The 15,664-nt window shown below is 33.4% G+C and overlaps 1 long non-coding RNA gene across 1 annotated transcript; it reads left to right on the plus strand.

Moving 5' to 3' along the window:
• Positions 1–10,920: 10,920 nt before the first annotated feature.
• On the plus strand, positions 10,921–14,524 carry LOC121419983. The gene is made up of 4 exons (XR_005970676.1): positions 10,921–11,104; positions 12,220–12,286; positions 12,592–12,682; positions 13,204–14,524. It is a non-coding gene; the product is annotated as an uncharacterized LOC121419983 (long non-coding RNA).
• The last annotated feature ends 1,140 nt before the right edge of the window (positions 14,525–15,664 follow it).

A 15,664-nucleotide genomic window follows, 5' to 3' on the forward strand; every position in this document is an offset into this window, starting at 1 on the left:
AAGGACGCTAGGCCGCGGTGGGATTCGAACACACGACCCTCTGTTTACAAGGCGAGAGTCAGAACCACTACACCACGGCTCATATTCTTATTCCTGTTGAATAACATTATTATTATGCTTAGACCTTCGTCTAGACCCAGCTATTTATAAGATAAACAAATATTGAAAAAATCAAAGCTAAGACCAATCTTTGAAATTAAACCCAGTTAAAATGCTTGGGTTTAGAGAGTTGTCTTTACCCCACATCCAGTTCTCTTAAAATACAAATTAAGCAAAAGATTAATCTAAAAACTTAGACACCAGCATCTCCCAAACTATAAAACCCTTTGATAAGGCATACCGTAAGTTGGTATACAACTTGTTTTTGTTTGATGGAAGTGAAATGAATAAAATTGAATTGAATTGAATACCACAAAAACGTCAAATTAATAAAAGGTGTAAATATTCAGATCTGAATGGTACGCGCGTTAAAAACCAAAAATAACAACAACAACAACGTTATTCTACATCAATGATATTGTGGCGTCTTTGTTAATATTGTTTGTCTGTTTTTATCGTTTCTAATAATTTCCTATTTTGAAATAACTGCATGGGTCTAGAGCAAAGACTACACCATATTTAAAGACTGGGCGTTGTGGCGTGCGCCTGTAATCAAAGCTATGTGGGGAAGTTACAAATTGATGCAGAGGTTCGAGCCCTTGTCACGTCTTTCGGATGGTGACGTTAAAGGTCGGTCCCAGACGTAAATAATCATATCTGATTGAGACACGTCTGACAAAACTCAAACACACACACTCAAACACACAGACACCCACACACGTTTGCCCCCTGGAAAGATTAAACCTCAAGATGTTGATGGACCTGAATCCACCGACGGGACAGCCTAACTCCGTAACTCTGGTACGGGTGTGGGAGGGGGCTCTTCTTTCTTTGCCTGTCTCTCTTTCAGTCATTTCAAATCAGTTTTTTTCCTATCTTATCACTTCTTGATCACATAAATCCTCTCTCTCTCTCTCTCTTTACTTAACGGGTCAATATAACCCCAGAAAATATATCTTAGGCCACTGAGATTATTCGAATTGTAACTAATAAAAAAAATGCTGAATATATTACAAATGGTGCTTGGTACACTGAAAATTTAAAGTACCGAAGAACTTGTTAAAATTTTATCCCCTCTTGCTAGAATGATTTTCTTTTATATAATATCTCATAGATCGTCGATCAACAACCTTATCGTTTACGGGAAGTAATCCCCATATTGTGTGCTGATATCTTATTCCTCAGTTTTTTGTTTTATATGTATTTAAAGGTTTTTTTTTTCATAAAAAAAGGAATGAATATACAAGAAATAATAATAATAAACAAGTGGAATGCCTCTGACCGTCTCATCACGCGATTCAACATAGCAGCAGTGCTGACTTTGAAAACTACTATAACTCGCACAAGATGTCAAGTGATACTTGGTTACTCTTATTTCCACGTTTTATGAACTAGACCAATACACTTACAGAGATAGGATGGTAATTCAACAAATACCCCCAATGTGGCCGAAATTCATTGACCTCACATGACCTTTGACCTTGATCATGTGACCTGAAACTTGCACAGGATATTCAGTGATACTTTATTACTCTTATGTCCAAGTTTCAAAAGTCAGATCAATAAACTTGCAAAGTTATGATGGTAATTCAACAGATATCCCCATTATGGCCAAAGTTCATTGACCTTTGACCTTGGTCATGTGACCTAAAATGCACACAGGATGTTCAGTGATACTTGATTACTATTATGTCCAAGTTTCATGAATCAGATCCAAAACCTTTTTAAGTTTTGATTGTAATTCATCAGATACCCCCAAATCGGCCAAAGTTCATTGACCCTAAATGACCTTTGACCTTGGTCATGTCACGTAAAACTCATGCAGGATGTTTGGTAATACATGATTAACCTTATGTCCAAGTTTAATGAACTAGGTCTATATATTTCTTAAGTTATGATGATATTTCAAAATCTTAACCTCAGGTTAAGATTTTGATGTTGATTCCCCCAACATGGTCTAAGTTCATTGACCCTAAATGACCTTTGACCTTGGTCATGTGACGTGAAACTCTAATAGGATGTTAAGTAATACTTGATTAACCTCATGGCCAAGTTTCATGAACTAGGTCTATATACTTTCTAAGTTATGATGTCATTTCAAAAACTTAACCTTAGGTTAAGATTTGATGTTGACGCCGCCGCCGCCGTTCCTCCCTGCAACACGTGGAAATTTATTATTTTAACATTTTGTGCTTTAGGCAAGGAGGTCCTAATCGTCAAATTCGTAAAAATTGAAATAATGTATAATTCAAACAATGAAAACCAAAAGAAAGAGTGAGTGAGTGACATCATCGACTCTCTCATTTGGATGTAGCTGGCTCGTTCATATAACTATTTTGTTAAAAATAAACAAAACTTTGAAATGTCATAACTTTCTTATTTTACATCCGATTTTGATGAAATTTTCAGCATTGTGCTTGTCTGATTTTCCTCTATTGATTCAAATCAACATTTTTCTGAGGTGGACTTGACCTTTAATGGTTGCAGGGTCTTTGTTTTGTTGTTGTTGTGTTTTTAATGACTTTTATAACTGGGTCTGACAGAAAGACTACACTACATTTCCATGTTATTCAACATAAATAGGATCGTGGGTCTTTGTTTTTTTATAATTATTATAATTTTTGAAATAAATGGGTCTGGAAAAAAGACTGGACTTATATTATAATTTTTTAATTAACCGGGTCAGGAAAAAATACTTTGCATTTATGTGCCATATAAACACATTACTATAAAGTTTCAGCTTTTAGTTACCGGGTCTGGAGCAAAGACTATGCTTGATTTTCAATTTACCATTAGCGTCTGGAGAAAAGACTAAGCTCGATTCTCATTTTTATTCCACTGGAATATCATTAATGTATCTCATTTGGGACTAAAATTATAATTTTTGAAACAACCGGGTCTTAAAAAAGAAGTTTGAATTTATATCATGATTTTTTTTTAAACACCCGGGTCTGGAAAAAAGATTTTGGATTCATATCATGATTTTTGAAACAACAGGGTCTGGAAAAAGACTTTGGACTTATATAATCATTTTTTAAACAATCGGGTCTGGAATAAAGACTTTTGGCTCATATGATTATTTTTTTAAACAACCGGGTCTGGAATAAAGACTTTGGACTTATATTATTATTTTCTAAACAACCGGGTCTGGAATAAAGACTTTGGACTTATATTATTATTTTCTAAGCAACCGGGTCTGGAATAAAGACTTTTGATTTATATTATAATTTTTGACTAGGCGTTGTGGCGTGCGCCTGTAATCCAAGCTGTGGGGAAGATACAAATTGATGCAGAGGTTCGAGCCCTGGTCACGTCTTTCGGATGATGACGTTAAAGGTCGGTCCCAGACGTAAATAATCATATGTGATTGATACACGTCTGACAAAACTCAAATACACACACACACACACACACAATTTTTGAAACAACCGGGTCTGGAATAAAGACTTTGGGCTCATATTATTTTTGAAACAACCGGGTCTGGAATAAAGACTTTGGGCTCATATTATTATTTTCGAAACAACCGGGTCTGGAATAAAGACTTTGGATTTATATTATAATTTTTGAAACAACCGGGTCTGGAATAAAGACTTTGGGCTCATATTATTATTTTTGAAACAACCGGGTCTGGAATAAAGACTTTGGATTTTTATTATAATTTGTTAATTAACCGGGTCGGGAAATGAGACTTTGCAGGTTTGTGCTAAATGAACGCATTACTATACGATTTTTGCTTAGAACGGATTTGCCAAAAATCCCTTCAAATTTATTACATTTGTGGGTAAAGTCATTATTACATTTGTGGGCGATCAAAAATTATTACATTTGTGGGTAAAGTGCATTATTACATTTGTGGGTGAAATTATTACATTTGTGGGTAAAGTGTTATTACATTTGTGGGCGTTATTACATTTGTGGGTAAAGTGTTATTACATTTGTGGGCGATTATTACATTTGTGGGTGTAACAGGGAGGCATCATGGCCACCCCCCCCCCCCCAGTCCTTAATACATCTGGAATAGCCCTAGTCCTTTTAGGGTTAAATGAAAATAGTGTGATAGTGCAGGGTAGCTGGATAAATTAATTAACACATACAGTGAAAACAACTCAGGGAATTGAACAATACTGACATTTCGAAAAAAAATTGTCAAATGTTTAAAGTAAGACTGAAAAAATACATGATGCAAGATGAACTACATTAGGGTCCTGTTGCATACAACTTACCATGGTAGTGTTTGTCATCAATGGTAACTTGCATAGAAATATTTTGATTCTGATTGGCTGTTGGTCACCATGATAGTTAATCATTCGAGGGCGAGGTCACCATTGAAGTTTTATGCTAAGAAAGGGGCACAGGCATGTATTTATTGAATGTCATTCCATTTTGTTCAGGTCAAGTCGATGTTATACACAGTTTGTCACAAACATGGCTGATATTACAGGCAAAGATGCTACAAGGGGAAGATAGGACTACGGTACATAGACCTCGTAATGAAACGTTTTGGAAGAGCGCCCTACAGCGTTGAGTAAAAAACGACCTTTTTTTACCTTTGCGAATCGCGATATAGTTGTGTACAAAACATATGAAAGAAATAGTGAAGGGGTGAAGGAATAGACGATTTCTTACATTCTATTTTTTTTTTCTTAAACAGAAGATTACGATATTTATCATGTTTATAGTTTTCCTGGTAACAAAAGCTGGAATTATTCACATGTGCCCACCCTGCGCCCTCTTTAAAATCCCCTTTCTCATTTTCCCCATATGTTTCACACAGAGCAGCGTGCGGATAGTCAATGGTTTACTTATTCAACGCTAGTGGGCGTCATTCCTCATGAACATTTATAGACATTTGAAAAAAAAATCGCTGAAGTGTCAGATCTTCGCCTTAAAATTTATCTGTTACAGGTCACTTCTTAATGAACTAAATGTAAATTATAAATGTGAATATTCCCTCTGCCATCCAACATTCATCAATCTACGATATACACCTCTGATGAATATGTATATCTAATTATCAACCATTTTTTTACAGCTATTTCTTTCATGGCGAGCTCTTTACATTCTTGTGATTCCATTACACCTCCAACTCAGTGACGGAGCACCAAGGACGGAAGATCTTACAGAAGTATGTTGCTTTAAAGTATCTCCTATAAAATATTCTTAAAGCTCCTAATGAATATCCATTAATATATTTCTTCTTTGTATTTATTTATTATTTCTTTCATAAAAAAACTTTTTAAAAATTGCAAATGAAGGAGTAAATGGCAATGTTGTCAATACCAAATTTACAAGCTAAAATTATTGTTTGTTAATTCACTCATAGCTGCACGTTTATGTCCTTTTATCATGAAATCTAGACAAAGAAATCAATTAGCAACTACCATTCTTCAATTCCGAAGAACTTCATCAAATGTTTATGAACTTTGACAACTTTTTATGTTCTTATCTACAGAAACGCCTTCCCCCCGTATAATCATGTATCCTACGTTTTTCAATGTTCTAAAAAAGATTCTTTAGAGGAGTCTACAGAGTTCTCTGACAAATAATGGATAAATTAACGTACCAATGTGATCAAATTAACCATCATAATGTTTGTCAGGCGTGGGGCTAGACATGTTAGACGATAATGTAAAGATAATGTTAATTTATTCTGTAAACATATCACCAAACGTCAAAATGTTTTATAGGACATATGTCAGAACGATTTTGTCTGGAGAAAAGATTGACAAACCTTTAGTCATTTTATGTTTACATTGATGAACTTTAAGCAGTCAGGTACATTTATTTTTTCTTCCATTTGACATGTTTGACATTAATTTCTCAGTAACTAGTCAAGATTGCACAATAATATTTTCAAGGACGTCACCTGAGCATTTGCACAGGATGGGTATATGACAGAAAAGGAAATGCGAACTTGAATAACGAGGTGAAAATGTGATTTCCTGACCTGAAACCTGACTGAACTATGAACAAAAGTATGTGACTAAAATTGCAAGCTGTATTTGTTAGCATACCTGAAAAGGGTCACGTTAATAACTGTTTGCAGTGACTTATGCATATAATACATATTTCGCCAATCAAATCATGAGAACGTGAGCTGATAATTTTTGATATTCTTACCTGAATATTGATCGGTTAGGCACTTTTTAATAAATAACATATTGTACATACAATAATTGGGATTAGTTTAATCGCTACTGATTTAGATTTAAAAAACACGCAATTCAAAAGCAGTAACTAACTAAACAACAACTAAAACTGATGCGAACATGATCTAAACTTTTTAAAACTTCGGACATGATAACTGAACAGATTAATCATGTGTCTTGTAAAGAACACAGTATAAGAGTGTTAAAGAGGAATCCGACCCACATTAAAAAGGAAAACAAAAACCTGTTTCCTGAGGGAAAAATAAAAATCAGAAAAGTTGATAGGTGAAGGTTTGAACAATATCGGACAAACAAAACGAGCCTATGAATTTTTCAAAGTTGTAAATATTGGTAATCACTATACACACGGAGATTTCAAATTGGCTGCATATGTGATGCACGGCAAGAACTATTCATTTTTCTGCTCTAATACCTAAAATGGCAAAATGTCATTTAATTCGAAAGTTTCATTAAAAATTATTTACTCTTTTTTTTTCTTTTTACGAGGACATCAGACTCTATACTACTTGGGGTAGATTTAGATTTTTGCCCCAGGGGAATGGGAACTTTGGGAGAAAACCACAAATCCCTGAGAATTAAGGGAATAGTCTGGGCTGAAAATATTCATATCTAAATAAATAGAGTAAAATTCAAAATGCTGAAAATTTGATCAAAATCGGATAACAAAGTTATTGAGTTTTAAATATGTGTTATTCCGGTGAAAAAATCAAGGCATGTCTGCATGAATTATCATTACATTGGATGGCGATGTCATATCCCAATTTGTTCCTTTGTATTTATTATATTAAATTTGGTTAATTAAGAATTTTTCTCTGAATAACTAAAACCATGGGATTGACAACTGATTAAGTGCATTGGTTATGTATTGCTGCAACTTGCTAATGTTAATTTCATATTCTGGGATGCCTACTTGTATTGGTTTTTCTAGATCTTGTTTGGCAATCCAAGACATGTAAATAATGCATTTTAGTTGTCTGAATAAATTCAAATCAAATCAAATCAATTTTATTTTATCATAAAGGAGACACACTATGTACACATGTATGAAAAACGAAACAATTATTATTTCATTTAATAACGTAAGAAAAGGAATATGGAAATGTGACATCATGAGCCCACCTAATAAATTACTATTTTCACAACCTATTAAACTTCAATAACTTCATTATTTGTTATCCGATTTTGATCATTTTTTTGGGTATTTTCCTTCTTGAATTTACTCTATTTTCTTAAATATAAACGTTCTCTGCCTGTACATGGCATTTGCCCTTTGTCATAATTTACTTACCCAGTGGCCAATTTGATACCTAAATAGTCTTACAGATCTCAATTTTAAAACAACCATAACTTTTTAATTGCTTGTCCGATTCCTTTCAAACTTTCACTTTTTGTGTTGTTTATTTTTCTCCTTGCGAACAACCCATTTCATGACCACGGCTAGATTGCCGTTTCAGCATGTTGATCGTGAGCTGGGTTTTATATACATACATATATATATATATATATATATATATATATATATATACATATATATATATATATATATATATATATATACATATACATATATAGATATAGTTATATATATATATAATCATAAATGGTATAGTAAATGCCGTAGCTATGCTCCTTTTAAAATCTTATGATTTTTTACGGTATATACGATTTATGATTATTTTATTCCATATGCCGAAGTAGACTATATATATATATATATATATATATATATATATATATATATATATATATATATATATATATAATTTTAGACCTCAGAATCGGACATTCATATAATATAATAATATATAATATATATAACCACGATCCGGATTGTTATATAGGAAGACAACCCAAGGGCATGAAGGGAGTGCAAAAAAAAATTCCCGACATGAAAATGGCTATTCTATGGACTTTTTGAAATTATTAACAGGATGGGTATATAATTTAGCAATTGCGAGTACAAAGGTGTACAAAATGAAATATTCTGTCTTGAAAATAAACCTGATGAGGACTATTTGCAGTAAACTGGAAAGATGATGCATATATCACTAATCAAATAGTGCTCGCGCTTTGATATTTTGATTTAAAACTTGACATTCTACCCATATTTTGTGATGCGAATGCTAAAAATAATGATTTTCTGATCTAAAAACTGGACATTCTTAGCACGTTTAATCTGTTAATACTTTGGCCAATTCTCACAGACTGTATGAAACAATGCAAAGATGTTAACCTCGCAAAGACGTTTCAGAGAAATGTAGAATTATAAAATTAAGCGATGGCAAGATTCCTGCCCTAAAAAAGGACTCAAATTCATTTTTTTTTAAATATTCGTAGCCCAGTCAGTAAAGAAGATTTATTATCGCATTTGCTTGCCAAAAATGAAATCGATATTCTTTGTTTGAATGAATGAAAAGCTATCTAATTTTCTATAGAAAATGTAATTATCAATTTTATGGAGATGCTATAGAACGATGTAAAACGATTAAAGGAGAATGAAACCATTGGAACAAGATAGCTTGTGTGAAAACAGAAAAATCAAAGAAACAGATCAACGAAAGTTTGAGAAAAATCGGACAAATAATGAGAAAGTTATGAGCATTTGAATATTGCGATCACTAATGCTATGGAGATAGAAAATTGGCAATGCGACAAAGATGTGTGATGTCACTTGTGAACAACTCTCCCCATTACTCTAGTATATATTTCACTAGAATTGCCTCTCTTATCACATCTATCCATAAATCATGTGTTTTGTCTACATGAGGGCATGTAATGCATATTTTTTAAGAATACATCATGGATAAAGAGTTTGTATCATCATAAGAAAAAGCAAAAAAAGAGACATTTTGAGGGTATTTCATAGTCCACCAAAGGGAAAGTTGTTCATCAGTGACATCACACATCCTTGTCGCATTGCCAATGTGAGGATCTCCATAGCATTAGTGATTGCAATATTCAAATGCTCATAACTTTCTCATTATTTGTCCGATTTTTCTCAAACTTTCTTTATTCTAATACTTTGATTTTTCTGTTTCTACTCGAGCCTATTAGTTCCAAAGGTTTCATTCCCCGTTAAATGTCTTAGAGTCATCATTGATCAACACTTATTTTGGTCATACCAAGTTGATAATGTATGTAAAAAGGTGTATGCCAGCCTGTGTATGTTGAGAAGGGTTAGGCCTTGTGTTGACCAAAATACCCTCGAGACTATATACCTATTTTTAGTTCAATCACACCTTGATTACTGCTGTGAAATCTGGGTGTTGCGTTTCAATACGCACACAGATCTTATAATCAAACTTCAAAAAAAGAGTGGCTGGATAAATCCTAAATGCAATTTTTATACTCCCTTTAAAAAAATGTTTCATGAACTCCAATGTCTCCCGTTCAACGATCGCCTTACCCATTTTAAGTGTGTTTTTTTTAAATAGAGGTATTAATGGTCTGTCATCGGAATATTATCGTAATGTGTTTACTTTTGCAATTCACTGAAAACCTAAACTAGTCCAGCGGAGGCTCGACTAGGCTTTTACTAGTCTGGCATGTTAGTCGAGGCTGCTGGACTAGGAAAAACCCGAATTTGAAACTAGTCCAGCCTCTAAGACAAGCTTTCGGCCTGCTGGACTAGCTTGAAATTAGTCGAAATTGCTCGACTAATGTCCTTTTCGGTGCTGGACTAGTTTAGAGACGGACTAACTCTTGGCTTGTCAAGCAGGACGGACTAGTTTATCGCTTGTCAATCGAGACAGACTAGCTTTCAGCTTGTCAGACAGGACGAACTAGCGTGTAACTTGTCAAGCCAGATTGACTAGCTTCTGCCTTGTCAAGCAGGACTGACGAGTTTAAGGCTTGTCATTCGAGACAGACTAGCATTTAGCTTGTCAGACAGGACGGACTAGCTTGTAGCTTGTCAAGCCAGACTGACTAGCTTCGGGCTTGTCAAGCAGGGCGGACTAGTTTATGACTTGTCAATCTAGACAGACTAGCTTTGAGTTTGTCAAGCAGTACACTAGTTTCAGTCTTGTAAATCGAGATAATTATGTTGTCATGCAAGGTTTCCTGCTTGTCTTAATAGCGAAAAAGTTCAATTCATGTCAGATGCTGATAATAAGAAAGCTTTTACAATTTTTTTTTAAACTAAAGTATGTTTGGCTTCACCACGAAAATGAAGAAAGCTCTTGGATATACCATTGTCCTCTATTGTTATTCCTGCATTAAGATTAGTACGCCTAAATCATATAGTTATTAGAAAAGATTAAGTATTTTTAGCATTTTCACAGAATAAATAATTATCATGGTTATATTGAAAAACCTGCAGCGCAAAGTACGACACGGAGCTTGATTCAAGACATCTGTTGAATAATGCAGAAAGTTCTAAAATATCAATGATTATCATGAAGTGCATGAAAGCCAAAAAAAGATTGGATGAAAGATGAGCAACATGCAATTAATGTTCTGATTCTTTCAAGATGTTGCCTATAGGCATATTTAACCCATGTCCCACAATCAGTGTTTACAGGTAGGCCTAACTGGAATCTGAGCCTGTGCATTGAATAACCCGAAAAGCAAACACAAGCATTATTGTCAACATGCAGTAGCGCTGAGCACTACAAAGAAGTTGCTTATTTGGATACAAAGACTAATCCTAAGCCAGCTTTTGCTTCAGTTGGAAATTGCCCGCTCAAATTAACGCTTTCACAAACAATGCATCATTTGGGTCATCATTTCGCTGTGTGATACGATCAGGGAAGCAAGTCTGAAGTTATTCTACTGAAAGCCTGTATCTTTTGCCTGTTTTCAAGAATCAGTCGAACCATATCGAAAAATTCAAAGTAAGTACGATTTTCCTCCTTTTTTAAGATTAAAATCGATATCATGCATGATCCTAACGAGACAAATATGGGAGAGGACGAAGAGCATATTAGGCACACAAAGTCACTGCCAAGTTTCCAATATAAGTGAAGTGTGTTAGAGGAGTGTGAGAATTTTCGTATTCTTAGGAGAGTATTATACATCATAGTGCAGATAACTTCGGCTGGGTGTTTTCGGTTATATTTTTTGACTCTGCACTATTAATTGATTTGCGGAACTTTTGAAATTAACTTTAGTATCAGGAATGCATCTTTTTTGAAGGAAATTCAAAATTATGTCATACATACTTAGCCCAAGTTATTTGAGATTGTTGTGTTTTTTAAATGTAGGAAAGGAAATTCTTTGTGTTTCTTCTCGGCGGTCTTAATTTTGTAAGATTAGATATGTAATTGTGAGAATAATTATAACTGTTCAGTAGTATAAATGTTTTTCTATTTTATTTGTGATTTCTGGAATATTAAGTAGGCTTATATAATTTTTATAATAATTTTCCATTATAGGTGGATCTTTGTATTTGTAAAGCAGTCTTTAAATGGAATGTTTTACACGTTGAATTCCCCCATTGTCAGTTGGATTGTATTGATTTTTATACTTTAATACTTGTACCACTATGAATTTGGAAAGAAATCTTAACAAGAAAAATTCTTTATTCAGAATCTCACTAAAAACAATTGAAATTGGAGCCTACTGTAGGCAGTGTTGAAAATTAACTATGTCCATTATTAGGCTAAAGTTCAAGAAGAAGTGGCTTTTATAAATGAACTGATGCAAGTAGATGAAAATCGATAGGTTTATCCCTTTTTACATAACCCACGAATTTAAAAGATCCCAAGCACAAAATTAATGTTTATATGTTGCTAATGACGATGGCGAACTGCAGGAGCTAATTAATCATATTGTTTATCACATAAAAAACAACCTAATAAGACGCACTGATTCTATAATAAAACGATGATGATATTTTTTTTACGCAACTATCTACAGATATGGGTCGTCTACAGAATAAAGAAATATGGTATATGCCGATCATTGAAAATGGGTCCGCTGAAATCTATAACTCATCGATTAAATTTAGGAATGGCAAGAAGAAGCATACCAATCATTTGTGACTATAGACGATAGAGGTCAGGAAGAAAGAGAAGGTGAGGAAGTGCTTCTATGCTTATCTGCTGCTTTCAAAAGATCTACATTTTAAAAGAATATAGGCAGAATAAAAAAAACATTATAAACGATTAATTACTGACAAGTTGACCATTACCATTATACCATTGATGATACTGTACAAAACAATGTTTCACTGTTGGTCTTAATTGTGTAAAGGAGCTGCATGTCATGAGCTGTTTTTATTGTTTATTGTACCTGACATATTCTGCATCGATTGATAAAGAGAGATGAAGTGAATATAATAATTGAACATCTGTTCTCCTTTTTCATTTAAACATTCTAGAAGCAATGACGAAAGCAGTAGGCCCATCCTTGGTAACAACATGACTTCTTCAGGGAAAGTTTAATGATCTCTTTGTGTCACCAGAACTGAGGTTAGTTAAATTTCAATGTGTAATTTTTTGCTTTCCTTCACATTTACTTAATGTTGATATGATTTAACAAACATGAAATATTGTGAAATTTCTGATAAAGTTCCTTCCTCATTTAACATCTAACTCCCATGTTCTCTTCCATTTTAAATAAACACATTCTTATGGAAACATTAGTCTTTAGGATTTGGTATGTTTATAATGAAATAGCTATGAGGCAATTGTTTTAAGGGGATTTCTCCATAAGTATCAGACTGTATGAAAACTATTCATGGTCCATGTAATTTGACGTAAGATACAGGGGCCATGTTTTATAGGCAATTCTATGACAATTATGATTTTTTTTTATAACAAAAAATACATTTATATACCATTACTATGATTTTCGTAGTGGTGGCTTCCTCGCCAGCACTTGCTGCTAACTTTGAATAATATCCATTTCATCCTCCTGATTCTCCAATTGTTTCTATCACTCTAATTGTCATTTCCATCTTCTGTTTTATTATTTATCTGGAATGTCACAGAATCCCGTACACATCCAGACGGACACGGAACACAATCCTCACCATCACCACATCACTCGACCTTCTGTCAGAGGACACGATGTCGATCTCTTCGTTTTATATCTTCTATTTTCAATATCCCACTTGCCTAGTAAGACTCTCATATTTATTCAAAAGATCTTATTAGATATTCAGGATGGAGACAACATTCCATACACGGCCATATTTACATTTAAAAAAATCAAACATGCAGTGAGTTAAGATAATTAAGCTTCTTTATCTATCTGTGTTAATTCTTTATTGCTGAAATCTAGTATAATCAACACTCCAGTGTCCTAATAACTTTGGTTAAGGTTTGTTCCATAACAATATCAGAATTATCTTAAATTTGTATATTATAAAATGCTGGTTTTCACAATTTCAAATCTAAATAGTGTTTTCTTAATCAGATGCCAAGTATATTATTGGATGTTCTGGGTATACATATGACTAAGTTTGAAAAAGTTTCTTTTTGTATAATCAACAAATGCAAATGTTTGTGTTATGACATTACAGAGCAAAATATTTAGTTCTTTCATAATGCATTAGGATTTATTTGGACAGAAACAGTTCGTACATACCAAATTCTCTAATTTGTATTATCTACATATCACCCTTTTCACAAAGGAATTTATCTGACTATTTGTATTATGGATTTTTTCATCATTCTGTCACTCGAGTACAAACCCAAATTTTTCCCTATATACCTTGAATTTGTATCAAAATTATTGTTTTTATATTTTCATGAGGATCATAATAACATATACTGATACTGCAATGCACAAAACTCTACATCGAACAAAAGTAAGCAAATATACTTCCAGAAATAATGAAGTCATATGTATATTTTTATATTTGAAGTCCTTCAATTGAATATCAACCTACTACCTATTGCCATATTGTTTTCAACAAAATATACATACATGTATTCCCTGTATCGAGAATGAAATCTAATTAATGATTATAATTACAACTTTGAAAATTTACTTTGATTTTTTTTATGCGAATTCATTTTGATTTACTTTTTTCTGCCATGACTGTATTTAGTGTATATACATGTAAATATGCAATATTTTTAACGCTTTATAATGTTTTCAATATCAGGCCTCTCGAGTGGGGATTCCTCTGGAATGTACATGCAAACTATGCTCAGTGTATTGATTTTGAATATTTAGTATATAATGCTTTATTCGTTTCTTTCCTCTGTTACTTGTTTTACCGTTTTTTTTAATCTACGATTTATTCTAAAATATGTACATTTTCTATTACTTTCTTTTGTAATATATTTTGAAAAGATTTTTTTATCTCATTACATAAATTGAAAGAAAGAATTTGAATATGATGGTTTACATATCCTTGTTAAAAGAAAAACAAATCGTCAAATAATCGTAGTATGAAGTGCGCATTAAACTGCACTTCCTAAAATAATGTTATGTTCAATCTAGAAGGAACATCTTCATTTGGAAAAGTAAATAGGTTATAGATTTTGCATATATGTTTGGAAGTTTAACTTCATTAGCAGTCAGATGAAATAAGGTTGATATTATTTTCTTGTGAACAAATAACAAATTCAAAACATTTTATTGTAAAGAATGCATTTATTAATGAATACTGTCAAGGAGGTATTTTTTCTATTTTAATAGTGAGGAATAATTTGTCTAAAATTTGGTATATGCTCTAGCCCATCTGGATGCCATTACTTTGATGATGTGATATTACTTTTCATGTCTTGGAAATATATGATATTTGGATAATAAAACTGTATTGTTACTGTAAATGAATTTACAAATTTTCTTGATTTCATATTTTGTTCCTCGAAAATATTTTCATTCGTAATTTAGCGATGTCTAGCAACGTGGTGGGAACGTCTGAAGGCGCGGCTAGGTTTTCTGGATCATTTCATGGCTAGTCCGTCATGCTAGTAATGCAACCTAGTCCAGCTTGACGTACCGAAACATGCTAGTTCAGCAAACTAGTCCAGCTTGATGGACTAACATCAGGTTAGTCCAGCAGCAAGACTAACTTGAAGTTAGTCCAAGTGGGCACCATTTGGACCAACTTAAAACTAGTCAATAACTAGTCGAGCGACTAGCTATATGTTAGTCCAGCTCGCTGGACTAACCAATAACTAGTCGCTGGACTAGCATCAAACTAGTCGGGCTTGCATGACTAACGTTAAACTGGTCGCTTGACTAGGAACATGCTAGTCAGCCGACTAATGAAAGGCTAGTCATGCAAGATGGACTAAGCAAAACTAGTCCATCATGCTAGTCCAGCAAAGCAGACTAACTTAAAGTTAGTCCAGGTGGGCACCATTTGGACTAACTTTAAGCTAGTCTGGCGACCAATTTTGGTTTTCAGTGTTGATTCTCATTGTTTTAATACTAGATATGCAGCAAAAGATAATTTGATTACCCCAAAAACTCATACCAAAAATGTTAAA

The sequence above is a fragment of the Lytechinus variegatus genome, chromosome 8 (genome assembly GCF_018143015.1).
Source record: "Lytechinus variegatus isolate NC3 chromosome 8, Lvar_3.0, whole genome shotgun sequence".
NCBI lineage: Eukaryota > Metazoa > Echinodermata > Echinoidea > Temnopleuroida > Toxopneustidae > Lytechinus > Lytechinus variegatus.